Source organism: Dermacentor albipictus, unplaced genomic scaffold, assembly GCF_038994185.2.
Source record: "Dermacentor albipictus isolate Rhodes 1998 colony unplaced genomic scaffold, USDA_Dalb.pri_finalv2 scaffold_17, whole genome shotgun sequence".
In the NCBI taxonomy this organism is placed as follows: Eukaryota; Metazoa; Arthropoda; class Arachnida; order Ixodida; family Ixodidae; genus Dermacentor; species Dermacentor albipictus.
In genome coordinates this window covers 7764176-7788358 of record NW_027225571.1, presented here as the reverse complement: position 1 = coordinate 7788358, position 24183 = coordinate 7764176, and the positions used below count along the sequence as shown (strand labels likewise).

Here is a 24183-nt window from a genome sequence, read left to right as displayed (position 1 = left end):
CCAATTCTTCTTGGGACGTATTTTGAAAAACATTTACAGTAATTTTTCTAGGGTGACCGTAAAGTTGGAAAAAAGCATTCTTTTGGTATATATGTACTCTTGATTAATGAATTACAACAAAGAAAAGAAATAAGCTTAAATTAATTAAAATTTGACGCATTTTTATACACATAGTTCAAGGATTCGAAAATGCGCAGACGGAAATATTTCGCATGTCTCAAATGTTCCTGCTCTTACTCTAATATGTATTTCCATAGCGTATTAGAACTGTGTAGGTGCGCACACTCAAGAAAACTGTGTGGTTGTGTGCCCGTCAAGAAAGCAAAACGTGTGACAAACTTCTGCTAATCTTCATCTTATCGCCAACCAGAGGCAGTTAGTTTCCGCGAGTCTCAAAAAAGAAACAAAAAGACATCCACGGTGGTATCCGTCCTATGCGCACCCCTGTGAGCGCTAAACGAGTGAGAAACAAGCGGTCGCCCTTTTAGCGATTGGTAACGAGACGGCCGTCAGTTTTGCAAGCGCAAGAAGCCAAAACCGTCCGCGGAACAAAACCCAAACAGCCGCCCGCCAGCGCGCGAGGGGTAGTATATAGACGTGCCGAAGCAAACTAGCTCTAAAACAAATCACGCAACGAAAACCGAGAGAGCGAGGTGTGCGAAAAAATTCCCCGTATTCGCACATAGTGGCAGCACATGACAGAAAAGAAGTTACAAAATTGGCACGCTTTTTAAACATACAGACGGTGCCGTAAATATATGGCATCGACCATTTTGGACTTATTTGCGGCGCCGTATATTTACCTCAGTAACCCAGAAAGTGTTAAGTTTTTCACGGAATGAATTGGTGCCCGAAGGGGTTAATGACGGCACGGGAGCACGAGTATTCTGTCAAGAATAAGACAGCTATACCTTTTCCTCTGCACCATTGTTCCTTCATATGCGTCAAGTCATCCTAACAACCACATATACGGCAGAAGCAAAGATGCCTTGCCATGCAAGTTAATGGATGCATATAATGTAAAAAATACACACTTGTACCAGCGATGCACCTGTGGCTATTTGCAGCACTGAACATCAATTCTTTGGGTTGCAATGAGCATGTATTTTCTCAATTTCAGCTGCATGGTCTGCGCCCGGTGTGCCAATGCATTTGTGCATGCAGGCACCTTTTCTATAAAAGTGAATCTGCCTGCTATGACAGCGTAGTTGCCAGTGACTTTTTCCCCACATGGGCTTACATTGCTTTATTTCACGTCCCATAAAAGCGTAATACATATGACTTCCTTTTGAAGGAATACTGACCCACATTTTCAATATTACAGAAACTGCCGGGGGCTTCTTATGCGTAAGACACCTGGAAAGCTTAATGGCTGGTAAACGCAAGATATTTTCATTTTATGCTAAAATTGGCCTCGGGACGACAGTCCTACCATCATCGTCATTATCTGAAGGCATTGCATAGAACAGTGTTTGCTGATGTGTAGAAATAAGGCTAGCCCCCCTCCCCATATTCTAGAATGTTCCTTCAGTCGGCACTACACCTTGGCTCCAGAAAGTAGACAGCAGTGTCACCCCTTGACAGAAGTGGTCGCTGAGCTTTCATGGTCATCCATGATCATTCTTGAGGAGCCTAGGGTGTTCATCAGCCAAAGGGGGCACTGTGCTCAACTTGACGGAATGGAGGAAGAGCATAGTGAAGGATAGCTTAATCTGCACAAGTTTCACCAAGTGCAGAACATGTTAGCAGAAATGTTTCAGTTGGTTAGTGGAGCTTATGTGGAAGAAGATTAAGAGCCTGAACTGTGGCTGGACCGCAGGAACCTTGTGAGATAATTGCGTAAATCTTTTGTAGGGGAATTGTCCGTGGAACGCCGTAGTAGGGCACGACGCATTTGCACATCATTCAAGATACAGAAACTTCCTTTCTTATTGTTTTCTTTAGCAAACGTACATATGCTCCATGGATGCATAATTAACACTTGCGAGCATGTGCGTCCTCTCCTTGTGTGGCCGTGGTGGCACATGGATGTCAGCCCATAGGAGCGCAGATGCGACTTGCACACCCATACTTATATGTAATGTGTACGTAATACACAAGGTTAAGATGGCCAAGGCTTCATGTGTGCTGTCTTCCCGCAGGTTTAATGCTAGAGGTCGCCTAATCTAATTTCAGAGACACATTAAAGTGAGAGACAGACAAAACTTTTCTCCTCTCTCCTTGCTCGTTCATGATAGTGTCATCCCACTGCAGGCGACACAATCAGATGCGGCGACGAAGCAGATGCAAAAGCATCGCAGGTTTCAACTTGTACCACTGATGTGAAGATACTGTTGACAAGGCATTAAACCATCTTTATTTGCCAACTCTCAATTTCAACAAAACATCCTGTTCTCATTGAATTTTTTTTCCTAATAATTCGAAACATTTCACCGCCCTGTTGGTGTAAAATCCGTCTGTGACATTACCTCTTTGCATAAAAGGTTGAATTTCCATACAGTCGAAACCCCCAATAGCGAAATTGCCAGGGAATGCGAAAAATTTGTCTTTCGCTGGAATTTCCTTGGTGTGTGAATGACACAGTAAAAACATGGAAAGGGCTTGAAAAAGAAATATATTACCAAAAGTCGGTAAGCTTACTTTGCCTAGTCTCACTTAGCAGCAACTTGGCAGCTGCGCCTTCACACTACAAAAAGTAGTCCATTGCCATGTTGTCATTGTGCTTGCTGAAAGACGGAACAAACTGTATCGAAAGTGTTTTGCACATCTTGCAAATTCGTCTTGATGCTTTAGTTCTTGGTCATCCTCTGCGTCGTTAGCTTCACGCATGTTACTTATGATGGCCTTGTCAGTAATCTCTTTGTGCACAGCGTCTTCATCCGCACAGATGAACTCAATAGAAGAATCTCGTAGAATAAACCCGTCCACATTGTAGATGTCAGAGGGCTTCTACTGGTCCAGTACTTCTGTTGGTCAGATGCCACAATGCCACCGGGTTGACGGCTGCTGCCTCCCTGGAACTGACTTTGGCTGCTAGGTCGTGGCGAGCTTGAAACGGTTCAAACAGCCAGCGCTTGTCTTAAAATTATCATGCCAGAGTTTGCACGCAATGCTCAGCGCCTTCGGTTGAAGCAGTCTGTCGTACGGTCGCACTTTGTTGGCACGCTGTTCACAGAACCAAGCAAAAGCTGCCTTGTCGACATCTGGGAACGCCGCAGCCGCCACCATTTAGTTATTTGCACTTCCACCATGTCCGAGCACACCGAGAATGAAGGGCTTGTTTTTCGCAATTCCACTCAGTGATACTCATCATCTTCCTGCCTTTTTCAACCTTGGCGATAATTGCAGCTTTATCTTGCAGTTCCAAAAAGTGGAAAAAATTTTGACGCTACAAGATGGAGACGGCATTTTGGCAGGCTGGCAAAGCAGATGGTTCGATCTCCACACACGCAGCTCATGCACCCTAGCATCAACTGTACACACAATCATGTGTGTTGTACATAAAGCCCCACAAAGGGACATTGGCGTCTTCATGTGTGGATGCAGATTGCGTTTAGTTATAAATTCGCATTACCCTATGCCATGATGGCCAATACGATATAAATGGGCCCGCTGCGAGGACACCTCCGCTTTGTTTTGTTTGCATTTTTTAAAATCGTATTACATTTCTAGTCTGGACACTGCACAGCATGCACCCGTTGCATAGGATGAACCACCATCATCGCTGTTGCCAGACGGAGCCATGCACGGTTCTTCTTTTTTAAACAAAAATGGTGGCGGCCCCGCTAGCACGCTGTGCCTGTAGTTTATGCAATTCAAGGGCACAACCAATGCATTTGTGAAGCTTTTCGACTTTGTTAGTGTTACGTTGAGTAGATAATGAGGACTGTCATTTCAGAAGATTTGGTTAATGCGGCTTTGCTGTCGAACAAAATTTAGGTGTCGTGAGATATGAAACGCATTGACATCATTGACGCTGGGAATTCAAAAATGTTTTGTTGCCTCGGGATTTCGTTACCGTAGGTTTCGACTGCATAATGAAATTTCGGCATAACGAGGTAGTGTTGCTTTTACGAGCTTCACTATATCAAGGTTTACCTCTGTCTTGACTGTAATGTGTAAACGTGTCATGCTCTTGTTCACTTGGTGATGACCGCATATATATAGTCTTTCACTATGACTAGACATCACATTTACCAGTTAGCACTTATGTATATTGTCTTTTCTAGCCATATCCAAAAACGCTCTTCCAAGTAGCCCAAATTATCACATAGTGTGGAATGTGGCACATTTCATAATGTACCTTAATGAAACCAAGGTCTGCACTATGCGAAGTGCTGTTGCACCAGATCTGTCAGTGATTGGTCAGTGCTGTTACGGTCCATCTCATTAGTGTCATTTCCTGTCAAGAGGGAGTGGGCTCCAGAGTGCTGTGAAATCTGGACAAGCCCTTGTGCAAGAGAAGCCTTTTGAATGCGATCATCTTTGATAGGATTTTTTCATGGATACCATTAGTTAAAATTTTATCTGCAGCTAAATTGTCTTTTGGCGTAATGCACATATAGCAGGGTTCCTCAAACATAATGGCGAACAATATAGATTGAGTCAGTGTTTTCCTTTTGTGTGAGCTGACCACAGAATAAGATAGACAGCAGTGCCAACTCCACAATTTGCTTGGCAGAACTTGTCAAATGTGGATACTGGGCATTCAGTTCCCTTCCTCGCTCTCTCCCTCTGCTCCCCTTCTGTACCTGGCCGACTTTTCTCCTTGCGTAGTGTAATCTGCCGAGGCGCATGGTCATCAGTCAACAGCTTGCTTCCACATGTGGATGCGCTTGAGGTGGAGGTTCGTGACAGTTCAGGCCCGGCAAGGCAGCGTGCGTAGACTGTGCTGCTGTTAGAAACTCGGGCACTCGGTGCCTCAATTAGGCAGCAATCAAAAACAAAAATGTATACACACACGTGAAAAATAAATTCCATATAAACACGTACATTGCCTTTTCTACTCGTTTGCAAAGCATTTCTGCAGTTCCTTAGTGAAAGCAGATGAGAAATGTACAAAAAGGCACAAGAGAAGTACTCGTCTGAATGTTGGCGAATGATGCTCAAGTAAAAACCGTTATAAAGGGCACCCTTGCATTGAAACCTTGTGTTCACTGCCGTGTGACATTGCTTGAGCCCGTTTCTTTAGCTTGCACCATAGTTTCCTTTCCTTCCCGATTTTTGTATTAATCTACTTTTTTGCTCCTCTTTCTTGTACTAATCCAGGAACCTGCCCTTACTAAATTACATGCATAGAGCTGTAAGGTTTAAAAAATAGATGACTATGCATGATAATTGAAGAACAGAGGCAGCTTTCAGTACACTGGGGCCATATTATGTAAGAATTGTTTTCACATTTTCTTACTGGCTTCCACGTCAATGCTGAGGTGGCACGCTCGAAGCACGCCATCCGAGCAGCGTCCGAGTTGGTGAGGAAATGCAAGAAATATCTAACACGAAAAGAATCCTTAAATAATGCGACCACTGGCTTCTTCCCCATTTGACACAGGTGTGGTCGTTTGGGTGCAACGATGAGGGCGCGCTAGGACGCCAGACATCAAGCCTGGATGGCACCGAGACGACACCAGGAACCGTGGAGCTCCCAGAGCCAGTTGCGCAACTGACAGCGGGTGACTCCCACTCAGCCGCGCTCACCGTCTCTGGAAAAGTCTTCCTGTGGGGTAACTTCAGAGATTCCCGAGGACAGATGGGCCTTGTCACGGAGGGCAAGGCCGAACAGGAGCCAAAGCTTGTTGTCTCCAACATTGTGCAGGCAAGGTTTATTTCTCGTGGGCCATATTTACCCACTTCTGGAGTGCAGCCCATTTTACACAAAAAGGAGGGTTCGCAAATTGCCTGAACTTCATAGTATACCAATTTAAATGCAGTACCAAAATCGTATTCATGTCATTGGCATCAGAGCCATTGTAGTTGCCATAGTCATTGCAAGATGGCTGCAGGATGACATTTTTTGCCGGTTGGCAACATCGGTGTGCCATTTTCACAACAAAAGCTCACTGTTGCATTGTGGACTTTCATTAATATTCGATTTAATTTAATTTAATAGCGAAACAATGTTCACAGCATTGGCTACTGGCTGAGCAAGCCCCATTGGCAATATAAGTTGGCAACAGAAGTTCTTGTGCAAGTTGTTGACAATGGCATGCCACTTTCATTACCCAAGCTCACTTTAAAACCAGGGTGCCTACCAACCGGGAGAACCGGGAATTCACAGGGAATTTGAATAATCTGGAAATACTCAGGGAATTTGTGCTTCCGTCAGGAAATATTAGCTGTAATTTTATTGAAAGAGAACGAAAGTCGTTTATATGCTGGCTCCAGTAATAGAGGAATCGCTACGAATCGTCATTGACACCGTGTCATCGGCACGAGGTATTGCCAGAGTAGTTAACGACCGATTTTCCAGACGCCCAATTTTTCGGACATGCCCGATAATTCGCACAGCTTCGCGGCACCGCCCGTGCTCCATAGAGTCGATGCGTATTGCCCTGGCTGCAGGTCGTAAATGGCATTCATCAAAGCCACCACTGCCACCATTTTTGATTATCTCGCCGCCTCGAACGGGTGCTCTCGCACGCAGATCCGCTGGCAGCCGCAGCCACCACCGCGCAACGTTAGCCCTAGTTGTTTCTACGTTCGCTAGCTTCTTGCCGTGCGTTGCCGTGTTTTTCACTGAAAGAATTCGCCGCTGCCAGCAATGGCACCGACTCAGCCTTTGTAATCCTCGCGATTGGCTTCGAAGCTCGCAAAGCACAACGCCTTGCGTAATGCCAGTCTCAGAAAGTTAGCTTTGCCTCATTACACGAATGTTCAGCGGTGAAGAATAACAAGCCTGTGAAGGGGCAATTGTCACGAGACACAGTATGTTTCCTTACTTATACACGCGTGCACCCCCGTCTCCTGTCACAGTACGAGCACCAAGATGCCTAATAAGTTCACTGGCAGGCCTTAAGAGCTTTTTCGGACGTGTCTGTGGCAATTTGAGCCCTTAATTCTTTCGTTACCGCAAGAAAATAGTAGTTTTTTATAGGTCTCGGGAAAAAAATGTTTAGCACTACAAATTATATTCCAGCACATATTGCAGCATAGTCTGTTGTGAATAATAAAATTCTCTTTCCAAAAACATACGTTGCCAAACAAAAAAATTTCTAGGTAACACAAAAGTTCTAGACAGTGCCAATTTCGCCACCAGTTGATAAAAAACACTAAAAAACTATATCTGCTAAAACATTATAATATCAAAGAAAATTCCGAATATACATTTCAAAGATAAATAAATCGGGAATAGTGTCTGAAAAAATAAATGCTCAGTACACCGTCGTTCTTCGGATACAAAAAAGAAACTAAGACCAGTTCATTGCTCATGCCATGTGGTGAACCAGTTCCTGGATCTTGTGAAGCATAGGTGCACTCCGCACTTTTCCCACAAAATGTCATCTTTGCGGTTCTCGAAACACATTTTGCAGTTCCGTCTTTTCGGCATCTTCTGAGGATGGTCCGATAAGAAGTCCAGGGAACGTACTTCACCAGTTCACCTAGAGTCATGCGCCTTTTCCAGGAGCTATTGCTCTCAGCCTAGCTGGGCAACTACAAGATTGTGCATCCGAGCATATCTACTTGCATTTTTGCAGATTGTCATTATCACTTCTGCAGAGAAGAAGAGTAGAAAGAAATCCCACGCCGTTGCAAGATGTCTTGCGCTGATCTGCGGTGCTGGGCCGAGATGTGCTATGGGCGGCCTTCTTGGCGTGAACGGAAGTATCTTTGCTACCGATGGCAGCACATCATAAACAAGCGGAGTATACACCCTGATGATAATCAGGAGAGCTCTCAGGTCGTGTGGAAAGATCGGCAGATAAGTGCACACAAGAAAGGAGACCGCTCAAGGCAGTAACGGAAACTTGCCGGTGAACAACTGCAGATGTCCCATGCTGACTCAAAACATCGTCGCCATCAGAGCTTGAATCTCCTTTGCTTCGGAATCATAACTCCAGTCCTTATTACTAAATTGCAGTGCGGGTGCAGCATAGTTTCGAGCACAACGCTTTTCTCGCGAGGCAGCCGCGTGGGATGACGTCATGGGAGCCACTTTCAATAACTTCGCAGTGACACCAGCAGTGCCCCTTCCTTGGATTTTACGAAAAGCGAAACCGATACTTTTGGAAAGTGGTTGAAAATGCCAGGTCCACATGCTAGACATGCGGCGAACCTTCAGAAATACACTTTGGTGAAATAAAACGACTCGGACTTCAAACCAAAGCTCACTAGTGAACAGCTGGCGACATTGTATGGTTAATTATCACCGCTCAGCACTGTAGGATGGCAAAGCCAGCTATATAATTTATTTCTTTACTTACTGGGAGTCATTTGATTACAAAATTTTGATGATAGTGCAGTGTAATCGTGAGCGACATGATTTTTTCTCAGTCGTGGCAGAAGGTGACGGCCACGCCTCTTTTCGCTACAACATACGCGGATTCGTTCGGAAGAAGGTCTGTCAAGAATCGCAACATCTCGGGAGCTTGAAAATTTTAACTGATTCTGAATGTTCAGTGCCTGTACTAACTTACTGGATGGCCTTAAGAGGAAGCTTTAGCTCGGGTGCTCCTATTTAAATACATGTAAAAGGAGAATTCGTTTTTCTCGGCAACCACTGCGCCAAATTTGACTGGGCTTGCTGCATTTAAAAGAAAAACTAAAAATCTAGTGACTGTTGGTTTCGAATTTTTTAGTTAGGTCGTCAATTTTTTATAAAATTTGACGAAAATTGCAAATTTTCAGAAAACGAAACTATCAAGTTTACAGCTCTGTAACTCAATAAGAAAAAATTATATCGCAATTCTGTGAATTGTATCTGATAGCACATCTAAAGCGGACAAATTTGACATCTTATACATGAACCTCAAAAAATGTATTAATATGTATTTACAACTTTTGCAGAACCCTCGTAAACAATGTAACAAATTCACGTAAGATGTAAAATGACATATAATATTTGTCCGCTTTGAATGATCTAATGGATGCCGTTTACAGAACCGCGATATCTGTTCTTCACGCAGAGCTATTAGTTTGTAAACTTCATGCTTCTATTTTTTTCAAACTTCTGAATTTTCGAAAATCTTTCTAACAAAATTCAAGCCCTAAATCAAAATTCTGCTTCCAACAGTCACTAGAATTTACCTAACTCTCTCAAATGCAACAGATTTCATCAAAATCGGTCCAGGGGTTGTCTCAGAAAAACGTTATTGCGTTTTTACATGTATTTGAATAGGCCGCGTCGGAGTTGGGCCCGAGCTAAAGCTTCCTCTTAAGTCGATAAAACAGCTCCAACATGTCGAAATCGGTGATCTAAAGTATTGATCACCTGGGATCGATTTTAACATACGTGGTAAAAGAGTTAAGGGCAGTTAAAGATATGCATGTATTTTTTTCGGACTGCCCGATTTTTCGGATGTTTTCGCAGCCCCTAGGGAGACCGAAAAATCGGACGTTGACTGTAGAACTGACCAAGAGAATGATTCAGATGATCCATAGGGCTAATGCGTGGCGGAAAGATGAGAACAGAAAGGACCGACGCACTGAGGAATTAACGAGAACGGAAGCGGGCCGCCGCTTCTTTGAAGGAGCTTGAGCTCAAAAAAAGAAAAAAAAAAGTGTTGGCTGACGTCGAGATGCGGGTGTCCCTCATCCAAACCAAAATAAACTCTTTAAAGCAGTGAAACCCAACACTGAGATATTGTGTACAGGCCGAGAGTATGTCAGGCCAGTTTAAGTTGACATCCTGGCTGCTGAGGGAGAATCTTGGTTGTGACAAAGTGCAGGCCTCATACCGATGAGCTTGCTATCAGTTGATAGAAATAGCTCATATTCTAAAATATTTACTTCTCTGTATGCATCTCCTTTTCATTCGTATTTGAAAACGTTCGACTCGATTCGGAATAGGTTTTACCACTTTTTCCGCTGTGCTTTTTACTATCGCAGTCTTTGTGTTTTCTTTCTGAATAAAATAGATATGGCTCCTTACTAGTTTAACTGGATTAAATCGTTTTTTTCAACATGCTTGCTAGAGAATGACAGCATCGGGCAGTATGGTGTCAGCCCGTCTTGACATAAAACAAAGTTCAGGCTCATTCAGGAAATTTCGCAAAGGTGCTCAGGGAAAACCTGGAAAACTCAGGGAATTTGGCAATGTCAACTTGGTAGACACCCTGAAAATGTTACTGTACACTTTTGTTAATTCGACTCCATCTGATTAGATTTATCGGTTAATTCGATACGAGAAGTGGGTGGTACATTGTTACATGCCTACAACCAAGAAGCGGGAGGTACATATCGCCTGTTACGTTTCGCCTCCGACGTGCCGTATAGCCGGCGCGGATGCAACGGACGCCGAGCTTCGTTCACAGCGGCGGACATTTTGGCCAGTTCAGCGCCTCTAGCTGAATTGCCAAAATGTCCGCCGCTGTGAACGCGCGGCAACCGGGGTGAGGAGCTCCCCAACTGTGAAGCGAGGAGGTATGACCGGCGCCGGCCCGGCGGAGACTTGTCGCAACGTGTTCCGTGCGCCGCCGTCACGTGCGCCTCTTCCGAGCCGTTCCTTCTTGCCCCCGACTCCGAGAGTATAAAAGCAGCCGCCCCCGGACGCCAAGAGAAGCTTCGATTTATTCAGTCGAGTAACGTGGTCTCCCGTTTCTCTACTTCGGTCGACCTGACCGGCCGCGCTTTTGCGATGCTAGAATAAACAAGTTGTTCTGTTACCAGTCGACTCATCCTTTTCCAGGACCTTCGGATGCTTCCAGCTGTGCCCCAGGCCGCCAGGCCAACGCTACCATTGGGGCTTGCGACCCATTTGCAACAACTGGTTGCCAGCGATGGGATCAAGACAACGCAGGCCAGCAGCGAAGATATGCGGTCGACTGCATGCTGAGCAGCACAACGACCATCCGGGAGCAGTGCAACGAGCCCTGTGTGATGACTGGTTGCCTGTAGCAGAACGACTGCGCTGAATTCTTGGCTGCGAGGTTTGGTGAGTGCGGAACTTTCTTCTGAGTTTTGCCAGGCTTTTGTTAGTGTCAGAAACGGAGCTGGTAATTGTGGTTGTCGTTGCTGCGGGTTAGTTTGCGGCAAGACAATAGTAGGCAGTAGAGAAAGCAGCATTCAGAGCAGCCATGGATTTGAAGTCGTTGCGCAAAACGAAATTGCTGGAGCTTACAAGAGAGTTGGGTCTGGATGTCTCAAACTCAGAAAACCACAACTGCTAAGGGCTATTCTTGAGTTAGAAGCTGAGGATGACGAGCTGTCGGAATGCCTTGAGACCATTGAGGAGAGGGAGACGGCAAAAAGACAGGAGCGCGAACGTAAAGAGCAAAAAGAGAAAGAGAAAGAGGAGCGCGACCGTCAACACGCTTTGGAAATGAAGCGTCTCGAGGTAGAGATGGAACGCGCTCGTAATGGAAGTCAGGCACACGGTGCAGGAGAACGAGTATCGTACAAAATGACTGACCTGATGCAGCCGTTTAAGCTGGGAGAGGACATTGATTTGTTCCTGGGTAATTTTGAGCGAACGTGCGAGAAGCAGGGCGTCTCTCGGGAATACGTGGCCACAGCGCTTGCTCACTTTGTTACCCGGCGAGGCGGCCGACGTAGTCGCTCGCTTGAAGAGAGAGGAGGCAGAGGATTTCTACAAAGTGAAATCGAGTCTGCTAAAAAAGTACAGGCTGTCAGCAGAGGCGTTCCGTCGGAAGTTTCGGGAAAATGAGAAAGGCAGAAGTGAGTCATTTACAGAGTTTGCCTACAGGCTTATGTCAAACATGCAGGAGTGGCTCAAAGAAGAGAAAGCGTTTGGTGACCACGAGAAAGTTCTGCAGTGTTTTGGCCTGGTTTGGGCTGGAACAGTTTTATAGTCGATTACCTGAGAACGTGCGGTACTGGGTCTTGGATAGGCCAGACGTTAGCACGGTGGCTAAAGCCGCCGAGCTAGCCGAGGAGTTTGTGACGCGTCGGGCTCGCGGAGCTAAGGACGGTCAGAAGGATGAATTTGGCTCCAAGTTTGAGAGGCCGAAGTTCACGCCCATGAGAGCAAGGGGGGACACACGTAGTGCAGATGCGAGTGAAAGCAGTCCGACCGAATGTAAGGAGACGGCGGCAGCCGAAGCCGAACGCAGAAAGCGGTTCGAGACGAGGCAAGCGCGCGTTTGTTTTACGTGCCAGAAGCCGGGTCCCTTTTCGGCGCAGTGTCCAGAAACAAAAACCAAAGTCGTGTTTTTGTCATTACGCAGCACTGACGAGAACATGAAGCTTCTCGAGCCTTACATGCGAGACCTCCTCGTGAACGGGAAAGAGTGCCGAGTGCTTCGTGATTCCGCAGCTACAATGGATGTAGTTCACCCCTCTTACGTAAAAACCGATATGTTCACGGGCGAGTACGCATAGATCAAGCAAGCCGTGGAAGCTCATAGCGTGTTTCTGCCCGTACCAAAGTGCTTATTGAAGGAGTTTTCGGAGCACTTGAGACGGAGGCCGCAGTGTCATCTATGCTGCGCCCCCCCAGTACCCGTACCTATTTTCGAACAGGTCCGATCACCTCCTGCACGAGAAGGGGCTTTTGTTTGGTGAGGCTAGCGTTCAGGCCTTAACCACATCGAGAGTTCGGGAGCTCGCTGCAAAGGTGGTAGTTGCAGGGCCGACGTTGTCGAACAATAAGAAAGGGTCGGAGGAGCAGCAAGCTGATATTCAGAGCACGTCCGAACTGAGTAAAATTGAGCCTGTAGCGTTGAAGGCACCAGATACTGGAGAGGAAATGCCCGACACGGGAAAGTTAGAAGAGCCATCTGCAGATTTGCTCATCGCGCCTACGTCAGATGGACTTAATAGGTTGCTAAATGTCAGCCGGTCGGCTTTGATAGCCGAGTAAAAAAAGGATGGCAGCCTAGAAAACATGCGCTGCAATGTCAAGGAAGGTATTGCCAAGAAAAATGCTCGTTTTGTGGAAAGAAGTGGGGCCATGTACCGGAAGTATCTAGACCACAGGGGAGTGGAGTTCGATCAGCTGATCGTGCCTCAGTGCTACCGTCAGGATCTGTTGCGCTTGTCGCATGGAGGTTCGTGGTCCGGACACCTAGGAGTTAAGAAGACTAAGTACCGTCTCTTGCAAGAGTACTATTGGCCAGAGTGTTTTCGTGACGCAGAACACGTTGTGAGGACATGTGACACCTGTCAGCGGGTGGGCAAACCAGGGGACAAATCGAGGGCGCCGTTGAAGTTGGTGCCTATCATTACGGAGCCCTTTAGACCGCTCGTTATTGATACAGCTGGACCTCTGCCGGTAACAACCACGGGGTACGGACACATTTTGACTGTGATCTGCCCAGCGACAACGTTCCCTGAAGCAGTGCCGCTTAAAGAACTCAGCTCAGTTGAGATAGTCAAGGCACTACTGTCCATATTTGCGCGAGTTGGTTTTCCTGCGGAAATCCAGTCAGATCAGGGCAAAGTGTTTACTAGCGCTTTGACGACAGCCTTTCTCGAAGGGTGTGGGGTAAAGCTGTTACACAGCTCAGTGTACCACCCACAGTCGAATTCTGTTGAGAAGCTCCACTCCGTCATGGAGCGCGTGTTGAGAGCATTGTGTTTTGAACAACAAACTGACTGGGAGCTGTGTCTGCCAGGGGTGATGTTTGCATTAAGGACCGCGCCGCATGCGGCTACGTGGTTTTCGCCAGCTGAGCGGGTGTACGGTCGCTCGCTGCCGTCTCCGCTTCGCATGCTTCGAGACTCACGCCAAGGCAGGGACGACGACCCAGTCGTGATGGAGTACGTGCTTAGGCTCCTCGAACGCCTAAGAACGGCACAGGAGTTGTCAGGTCAAGCAATGGAAAAGGCCCAGCAGAGGGCCAAAGTTTATTTGATCGGACAGCCAGGGCCCGTCTTTTTGAGGTGGGCGATGAGGTAATTATATTGCGCACGTCGCTAAAAAACAAACTCGACATGCAGTGGGAGAGCCTAGCACGGGTTGTACAAAAACTGTCGGACGTTAACTACGTGGTGAGTCTGCCAGGAAAACGGAAAGCACAGCAACTTTACCACTGCAATCTGCTCAAACCCTATAGAGAACGGGAAGCAGTGGTGTGTATGATGGTAAACGTTCCCGAAGAGCATCCGGTCGAGCTTCCGGGACTTGCTCAGTGACGAACAGGGAAGACACCGATCAAGTCATTAGTGACTTAATCAGTAAAGCATCGCTGTCGCCTGAGCAGAAAACCGAACTACACCTGCTCTTACAAGAGTTTCAAGGTCAGTTCTCTGAGAGGCCTGGTAGGACTTCTGTCCTTACTCATGAAATAGAACTTACCTCCCCAGAGCTAGTTCGATCCAAGGCGTACCGGGTGCCACCCCGCCAGCGCAATATTGTGGAGGCTGAGGTAAAGAAAATGCTACGGCTTGGTATTTTTGAGGCGGGTGAGAGTGATTGTACCTCCCCTTTGATCTTAGTTGAGGTTCCGGGCAAGGAACCTCGTCCTTGCGTCGACTACCGCAGGCTTAATTCCATCACTAAGGATCAAATTTATCCGATCCCTAACATCCAGGAGCGCCTTGAGAAAGTTAGTAGCGCTCAGTTTATTTCCACCCTAGATCTTGTCAGCGGTTATTGGCAGGCTCCACTTACAGAGGAGGCTAGTAGGTATGCGGCGTTCATTTCACCAATGGGAACATTCCGTCCTAAAGTTTTGAGTTTTGGTTTGAAGAACGCGCCATACTGCTTTTCAAGCCTCATGGACAAAGTGTTGCGGGGACAGGAAGACTTCGGTTTACCGTATTTAGACGACGTAGCGATATTCTCCGCATCCTGGTCTGAGCATATGGCACGCTTACAGGCAGTGCTAACCCGCCTGCGCGAAGCGGGCTTGACAGTCAAGGCTCTCAAGTGCCAGTTAGCACAGGCCGAGGTTGTCTACCTCGGTCACGCGATTGGACGGGGTCGTCGCCGCCCCTCTGAAGTAAAGGTGGCCGCTGTACGAGACTTCCCGCAACCGCGCACGAAGACCGATATTCGGTCGTTTTTAGGTGTCGCCGGCTACTATCAGAGGTACATCCCCAGGTACTCTGATGTCGCGGCTTCCCTGGCGGATGCTCTAAGAAAAACAGAGCCCCAAACGGTCGTCTGAGACGAGACAAGGGAAAGAGCTTCTAGCGCCCTAAAGAGCGCCCTAACAAGCCAGCCTGTGCTGCGATCACCAGACTACACAAAAGGGTTCGTTGTTCAGTGCGATGCTAGTGAGCTAGGCGTGGGCGGTGCCAAATGGAAAATGAAGAAGTGGAACACCCCGTCCTGTATGCTAGTCGTAAGCTGACCAGTCGTGAGCAGGCGTACAGCGCCACCGAGAAAGAGTGTGCGCGTCTCATGTGGGCCGTTCAGAAATTGTCATGCTACCTAGCCGGCTCGAGGTTTATCATTGAGACGGATCACTGCCCTCTCCAATGGCTGCAAACAATCTCTTCCAAAAATGGCCGCCTCCGGCGCTGGAGCCTCACTTTGCAACAATATTCTTTTGAGGAGAGTTACAAAAAGGGGAGTCTCAACGGTAACGTCGATGGCTTAAGTCGAGGCCCCTAACGTAGGAATCAGCCTCAAAGTTGTTTGTTACTGATGTTTTTCTTCCTGAGGCAGGATTTTAACATATTGATTTTGTTTAGTGTTTAAAAGTCATGACGCGCTTTCTAGTGCAATTTTCCAATTTGTGGACGCGTTCTGGGTGCTGCTAGACTACTGTCAGGAACTAGGCAGTAGTATAAAAGGGGAAAGAGCCTGGCATGGCTTAGTGAGGGTTGTGTCGTGCTTGCTGACTGAGTGATTGAGTTTCGGCGTAGTTATAACGCTTGCTGGGTACGAGAAAAAAAGGCAACTCTCCCGAAGTCACATTGCAGTGTCCTGTGTGAACCTGAACGTGAGAACGAGGCCTTCTCGGTGCGCTGCGCTCAAGAAACGCCGAGGGACGACCGACTTCGGTTATGAGCATCATCGAGCGACATCCCTCCGGACAGCGCATGCAGCCCCCTGACCATCGGGATCTCCTTCTCCCGGCGGGGTGGTCTGTTACGTTTCGCTTCCGACGTGCGGTATAGCCGGCGCGGATGCAACGGACGCCGAGGCTTCGTTCACAGCGGCGGACATTTTGGCCAGTTCAGCGCTGCCCCGACACCTCCTGCTAAGCGCGTCCAGGCATGCTTCAATGCCACGTGTCTTCGCGTGTGCGTGTGTGTGCATGTTAGTGCCCACGCTTGTCAAAGCGCGGCAGTCGGGGAGAGGAGCTCCCCAACTGTGAAGCGAGGATGTCTGACCAGCGCCGGCCCGGCGGAGACTTGTCGCGAGGTGTTCCGTGCGCCGCCGTCACGTGCACCTCTTCCGAGGCGTTAATTTTTGCCCTCGACTCCGAGAGTATAAAAGCAGCTGCCCCCGGACGCCAAGAGAAGCTTCGATTTAGTCAGTCGAGTAACGTGGTCTCCCATTTCTCCACTTTGGTCGACCAGACCGGCCGCTCTTTTGCGATGCTAGAATAAACAAGTTGTTCTGTTAGCAGTCGACTCATCCTTTGCCAGGACCTTCGAATGCTTCCAGCTGTGCCCCAGGCCGCCAGGCCAACGCTACCCTTGGGGCTTGGGACCCATTTGCAACACGCTCTAATGCGAGCTAGGTCTTCGAGATTGAAGCTGCAGACGATTGATAATTATGGTTTCCATACTACAGTAAAACCTCGTTATAACAAAATTGGATATAACAAACTAATTTATAAAACGAAGCTGTCGTGATTCGCCTTGAAATTCCCATGGATGCCCATGTATTGAAAACCTTGTTTTCACGAAGCTGAAATTTCCTCGCAATGAGTATAAGGAACCATTTCTTTAGAGCGCAGCTCTTTAGCGCCCGTTTCTGGATTTCGAGGTGCCGTCGTGCCTCTCCATAACCAGCTGCGTAGCCGGGGCCAGCACGCTGCTGTAGCTGCGCGACCTCCTGGTGCCATCTCTCGCACACGGCATGTGCCTTGCTCTCTTCACTCTTCCTCCAATTCCACCCATGTGCGGCGGCAATCAGAGCGCCAGCTCGGTGGCGGCTGACCCCGATGTGCTGCTGCCCAAGCCGAAACACATAGCCGCCGCCATTCACCACTGTGTGTACCCCTTCCCCCCCTCCTCCTCCGTGGCGGCGACCGCGCGGTGTTCTCCAGTTGCCGAAGCGCCGGCTCAGTATCAGCGGATCATGGTGCGCGCTTCCCAGGCCAAAACACAAAGCTACCTTCACATGGCTTGCTAGCAGCATCAGTCAGTCGCTGCCATCTCTTGCGCAGATTGTACTCAGCTTGACTGGACCGGCACGCACACCCGATGGAGCAACACATGCGACCACTGCCAGACTTTATGGAGTCTGCGCGCCAAGACTGCTGCATTACGTCGACGCTTGGGCGGCACCGCCCCCAAGTTCCACGGCCACGACCTTATAAGAAGCTCGTCGTACGCTGATCACTTCAGTGGGCATGTCAGCGGGCCACCGGTCAACACCATGTCAAACCCGTTCCTGCTTTTTGCGCACGTCAGTAATAATTCTTCCCCAGTAAAAACTAGCAACCGTTGCCTCGTCCTGCTGGCGTGCTCCAAAAGTGCCTGTGCGGTGTACCTGTATGTACAGGATATTTTGGTTTCATTGCTGACGCTCTGTGGTGTTGTCGAGAATAATCCCGGGCCGAACACTGAGGAGCTGCTATTGCAACTTCTGGGTGGTCAGAAGAGTATGCAGGAAAGATTGGACGCAATCGAGGCAAAGCTTAAGCAGGTGGAGGAATCAGCAGCAATAGTAAAGGAGGTAGGAACGGAAATCGCCGATATGGAAAGAACAATTAAAACTATGGAAAGAAGGTTAGTCGGCATTCAAAACAGGAGTAGGAGAAACAACCTAATTGTGTTTGGCGTTCCTGAGCGCCGCGATGAAACGTCTACGTCAATTATGGAAGATGTGGTTGATGGCTTGTTCAAAACTACACTAGGCGTACAGGTATCGTCCGTAAAAAGGATACACAGAATTGGCAGCAAGAAACCACACAAACCAAGACCAGTAATTCTTAAGCCTGTTGATGACCGTGAAAAAGTGAACGTTCTTCAAAACTGTTTCAAGTTAAAAAAAGAAAATCTCTGTTGGTGAAGACTTTTCGGGAGCCACGAGGCAACTAAGAAAATACTTGTGGGACAATACGGCTGACATTCAAAGGCAGGGAGGAAAGATCAAATTGATATACGACAAAGTTCGCATCGACAAAGAAATGTTTCAGTGGGACAGTACCCAAAGGAAAATAGTGGCTGTCGTTGCACATTCACTTGCGTCTGAGAAGACAATGTGACTCGACTCTCCTGTTGAAAGTACATTTTCTTGTTTCAACGTGAACGCACGTAGTATAATTAACAAAACAGCAGATCTGAAAAGTATTCTTATGGTCCATAACCCACAGGTCATAATTATTACTGAAACTTGGTGACATCGAGGTATCAACGATGTCGAAATCACTCCAGCAGGGTATGGAATTAACCGTAACGACAGAAATTCCCGAGGTGGTGGCATAGCCGTACTTTTTAAGGAGTGCTTGAATGTGTCCAGACAACCTGACCTTGTTGGAATGGAACGCATTGTTGTAAAGGTTGTTCTTGAAGATTTTCATCTTCTAATTGCGGGATTTTATCACCCTCCAAACTGCAGCCCTGCATTTTTTGAAAGCTTGAATGAATTTCCATGCGAATATAGGAACCAATCTTGTAGCATTTTGTTGGCAGGTGATTTTAATTTTCCAAATGTTCATTGGGCTAATGAGTTCCCAAATACGCCCTCTCCTACTGTGGAGCCTTTTGTTGACATAGTTCTGCTACACAATTTACCGCAATCAGTGAAACTGCCCACTCGTGTTCACGGTGGAAGTACGTCAACTTAAGATTTATTCCTCGTTAATGACAAAGTTATTAGTATGAATACGAGCGTGCAAATTTTTGAAGGAATTTCAGACCACTAAATAGTGTCCTTTATCATGGAATTGAAGAAAGTTTTAAAACTGGAACAGGCGGAGACCTTTGTACTCGATTTTTGTCGCGCCAGTGACAAAAATGTACTCGATGCTGTGGATGTACTCGATGCATTGGACAATTCAATCTCTTCTTTGCTTCCCATAATGAATGTAATGGTACATCTGTTGATACGTCATGGCTGCTCTTCAAAGATTTAGTTATGCGCTGCACAAAATGTTTCATTCCACACAATAAGGTTGTAAAACATACTTGCGAGCCTTGGATGACTCAAGAAATAGCCAGTGCAGGCCATAAAGTCAAAAAAGCAAGGAAATGGTTTCTACAACGCCCTTCCCTTGAGGGCACACGCCAGTTATCTGAACTGCGACTGCTTCTCAAGAATGCTATCAAAAAAGTAAAGACCACTATCAATGTGTACGTTTAAAAGAGTTTCTTCTTACGTCACCGGCAAAATTTTGACATCACTTTTCACCAGAGAAGCAATCAGTTTCGAACCTTATCATAAATGGTGTTGCCATAACAGATCGAAAGGATGTAGCGGATGCATTAAACCTTTACTTCTGTTCCGTGTTCACCAGGGATGATGTAATACCATTATTCAATGCTTTTGACGGAATTCCTGCATTAAATAAACTATCTATTAGTGAAGAGGGTGTACTGACACTTCTGCTCAATCTATATGTCACAAATTCGCTGGGAATTGACGGCATTCCTGCTTCTTTTCTCTTCCGTTAAACTGAATGGTGCGCAAAGTACTTATGCTTGATATTTGACAAATCATTGCCCCGTGCTCAACTTCCGAACGACTGGAAACATGCTAAAATCGCACCGATACCGAAAACCGACGACCCGCCTCTTGTCTCTTCCTACAGGCCTATTTCCTTATTATGTACATGTGCAAAGATACTCGAGTACATTATCTTTGCACATATTTCCACTTTTGTTGAGGAAAACTGCATTATTGATAGCTGACAGCATGGTTTCCGTCACAAACATTCCACGGTAACGCAGTTATTAGAAATTGTCCATGACCTCGCAGCAGCATAAGATAGGGGTAATCAAATAGACATGACATTTCTGGAATTCGAGAAAGCTTTTGATAGAGTGTGCCACCAAAAACTGCTTTTGAAACTTAAACCTATTCTGAAATATGATATATTGCTCGCATGGCTACCAGCATACATATCATTCAGGTATCAAACAGTATATATTGATTGAATCGGTTCGGACCCTGCCCCTATAGAGTCCGGTGTTTCTCAGGGCTCCGTCCTGGGACCATTACTTTTATTGGTTTTTATAAACGATATTGCTGCCAATATATCAGTTAAAATACGTCTGTTTGCCGATGATTGTATGCATTACCATGAGATTTTGTGCCACGACGATCAGGAATTAATAAATATGTCTTCACGTAAAAGTCAGGCCTGGTGTTCAACTTGGCAAATGGGCATTAATTATAAATAAACAGTAGCTATGACTGACATGCAAAGTTAATCCTTTGAAGTTCCACTACACCATCGATAACACCTTATCTCAGGCTACAAAATACAAATAATTAGGAGTCATAATTACATCATATCTGAAATGGAATGACCACATAACGTACACTGTAAGTAAGGCAATGAAACAACTTGGATATTTAAGAACCCTTAGTAAATCCTCTACAGAAATTAGACTGCTCGCGTACAAAACTTTGATTACATCACTTCTAGAATATGCAGCGATTGTTTGGGATCCACACACATTGCAATATTACCAAACTTGTGAATGTCCAACGCAAATGCGTCAGGTTCATATACAATTGCTATAGTTGGAAAAAATCCCCATAAGCCCTTTTGCAAGCAGCCAATTTAGCGACCCTGCAGGTAAGACTACACCACGAAAGACTAAAAATGTTCTTAATTTACCGTAACCAACTTGGAATAAACAGAAATGCATATGTTCATTCAATTACCCAGCGACAAACCCGTTCTTTTCATTCAATAAAGGTGAGCGAGTTCTTGTGCAGAAGAAATGTGTTCAAAGCCTCATTTTTCCCGAGCACAATTCACACATGGAATAACCCACCTGCCAATGTGGTTGACTGTTCGTGTTCGACGGTGTCTTCTTTCTTGAGTGCATTCCGCAATAGCTAACGATGCTTCACATTGTCGGGGCACATTGTTTGTACTTCGTTTTGTATGTCTTATGTCGGTTCTTCTAATGCCGTACTTGCTCGACCAAATGTACATTGTATTCCTATATACTGTATTGTTACGTACACCACTCCTGCCTAAAGCAGGAGTGGTGTACATATCCAGGCTGGCAGTATGTAATAAACAAATAAATAAAAATCTCTTTGCTGCGCAATGTTCCTATGCGCCTACGCTCTGTCTCCCGCAACCTCCCGATAAGCGAGGCAGCTGCGTCAAGCTGTGCTCCGTTTGCGGGGGCTGGTGCGAAATGTTCCGCACCAGACAGATTGCCCGAGGCTCACAGACAGTTTATATTATGATATAAATATGTATAATAATATAACTGGTGGACCGGCCCGCTCTTCCGCTGCGTGTGTGGGGCGGCACCGACTGTGGTTTTGTTGTTGCTTGTCGTTGTCTCCTTGTGCATCAGCGATATCAGTGTTTCTATCGATTGGTTTGTGCGAGTTCCCACCACCAGAAAGGAGATGGACGACGGCAAACGGAAGCGCGAAACAATATCAATCGAGCAGAAGGTGGCTATGCTGAAAGCCGTCGAGTCCGGCGTGAAGAAGAAAAAACGTGGCCGAAGATTTCGCCATAATGTTGAGCACGCTGTCGACGATTTTGAGCAGCAAAGACGCCATCACCAGTGCTGTCGCATATGGTGTAAAAGGCAACAGAAAGAAGCTGCAAGCCCCCGCTTTCGAAGCTGTACAGAAGGTGGTCTTCAAGTGATTTTTGGACGCAAGAGCAAGCTGCACTCCTGTGAGCGGGGCACTGTTGCAGTGCAAAGTGAGGGACTTTGCGTGCATCATGGGGCACGATGATTTTGTGGCGAGTGTCGGCTGGTTGCAGTGTTTCAAGGAGTACCACGACATAGTCGGCAGGGCTGTCAGTGGGGAAACGCAGTCTGTCAATTGCGAAGCTGCAGTGGCGTGGGTGGAGACAAGCGTTGGACTGCTGCTAGAAAAATACGGTGCCCAGGATTTGTTTAATGCGGATAAGACAGCCCTGTTCTACCTGATGCTGCCGCAAGAAACCTTGGCCCTCAAAGGTGAACGCTGCCAGGGTGGTAAGCAGAGCAAGGTCCACGTAACTGTGTTGCTTTGTGCCTACCTTCGTGGTCGGCAAAAGTGCGTCACCACGATGCTTCAAAGGCAAACGAAAGCTCCAAGTGAGTTACGTCTCCAACCGTAAGGCTTGGATTATGAGATAAATTGTCGCAAATGGCTGCGGGAGTGGGACGTGCAGCTGGGCAAGCTGAACCGGAAGATATGCCTCGTACTGGACAACTGCGCAGCCCACCACACTGCCGCTGTGCTCAAAAACATCGAGCGGTGCTTCTTGCCGCCAAACTGCACTGCACCTGTGCAACCCCTCGACCAAAGCATTATCATGAACTTTAAATTGGGCTATCGCAAGCGTGTGATTGACCGGATTCTGCTCAATATGAGCATGAAGCGCAAGTCCACGATTGACTTGCACATGGCGATCGAGATGCTACAGGCTGCTTGGCACGATCGCCAATGGGGCTCTTGCATTGCCCAGGGGGCGCTGCGAAAAAGGTGCTAAAAAGCGCCCTCTGTCCTAAAATGGGTCGTACCAAGCTCGGTCGTCTGCTTCGGAAAGCACGTTTACAATATGGACCCGCCACTTTCGGTTGTGTTGTATCACGGTCTTCAGCGAATATCCGGTGCCGAAAATTTTTTCAGGGGTGGCACGCTGCGTAAAGGCAAGAAATTATGCAGTGCCGAATACCTGTATGCCGTTCAAGAATTAGGCGACGAAGTTTTATCGCGGTGTCAATCGCAAGTGAAGCGAGTCGCGTACGAAGTGGAACTTCAGGTTAGGTTTGCACGCTGCTAGATTCAGGCGCACAAACTCGAGGAAATGCTTGATATAAATGAATCCACCGCAGCGATAAGCAGACATCATGTGTACGGAACTGCTAGAGCACACGATCGTACGCGCCGCGAAGGTAGCGGTCTTTCGACATGCCGCGAAACGGCGGGCCTCCTGCAATCTTTGTTGACTGCATGCCGCTAAACAAGTAGTTATGCCTGCGTTGTCGTAGCGGCCATCTGTCCCTTTTAGTAACTGGTAATAACTGATGCAATGCATATGAGCTCGCACGCACGTGCGAATCGCGCTGCAGCGCGAGCTCGTGCGCTGCTCGCTTGACGTAGCTTTTAATGACAGCGCTCGAACATCAATCTGCTGTAATCAATACTACCTTGCTGCGCTGCCTCAACATGCTGACTTGAGGTCAAGTATGAGCACATTTAACTCTCTAACCTGTGCTGCTCATAGTGGGGTAGTGAATTGTCACCGAATCAGCCCGGCCATTTGTGGTCATTTGCACACACCTGGTCACTTACCTACTTCGCATCGGCCGAATTGTCAATTGTCGCTGTGGCCGGGTCTCGAATCGTGAATTACCAGCCATGCCTGCTGCTATGTCGGTGCGCTGTCGGGACTGTAGGTGCAAAAGAGCGAAATTTAGAACGCAGATTATCAAGCAAGCTTCAAGACAGGCGAAGCAGTCAGCATATGGCGCGAAGTTTCGCTTACTCAGCGCGACGAACTGCAGCTATGCAGCGCGCCCGACGGTCCACTTCGTGAGGCCTTGAAGGAAAACGGTAGAATCTGATGTTGGGATTCAGGCCTTCTTTCTTGTTCATGGCAGGCCACGACGCAGAAGTAATGACGGTGACGCCTTTTCGAGGCTGGGCTAGGTCTCTCCGGATCGGCGTCACCGATTCCGTCTGCTCCCAGCATTACGTCCCACGGCACACGGAGAGCCCGTTTTCGTTAAACTATAGGCTGCGGCGAGCTCGCAGCGTGGTCGGCATGGTCTGCGAGAAGTGACGAGCCTTTTCGCACT

General features: G+C 47.2%; 1 pseudogene; it reads left to right on the top strand.

The window, feature by feature from the left end:
* Positions 1-24183, top strand: part of LOC139052054 (regulator of chromosome condensation-like) — a 50590-nt pseudogene that overhangs the window by 12599 nt on the left and 13808 nt on the right.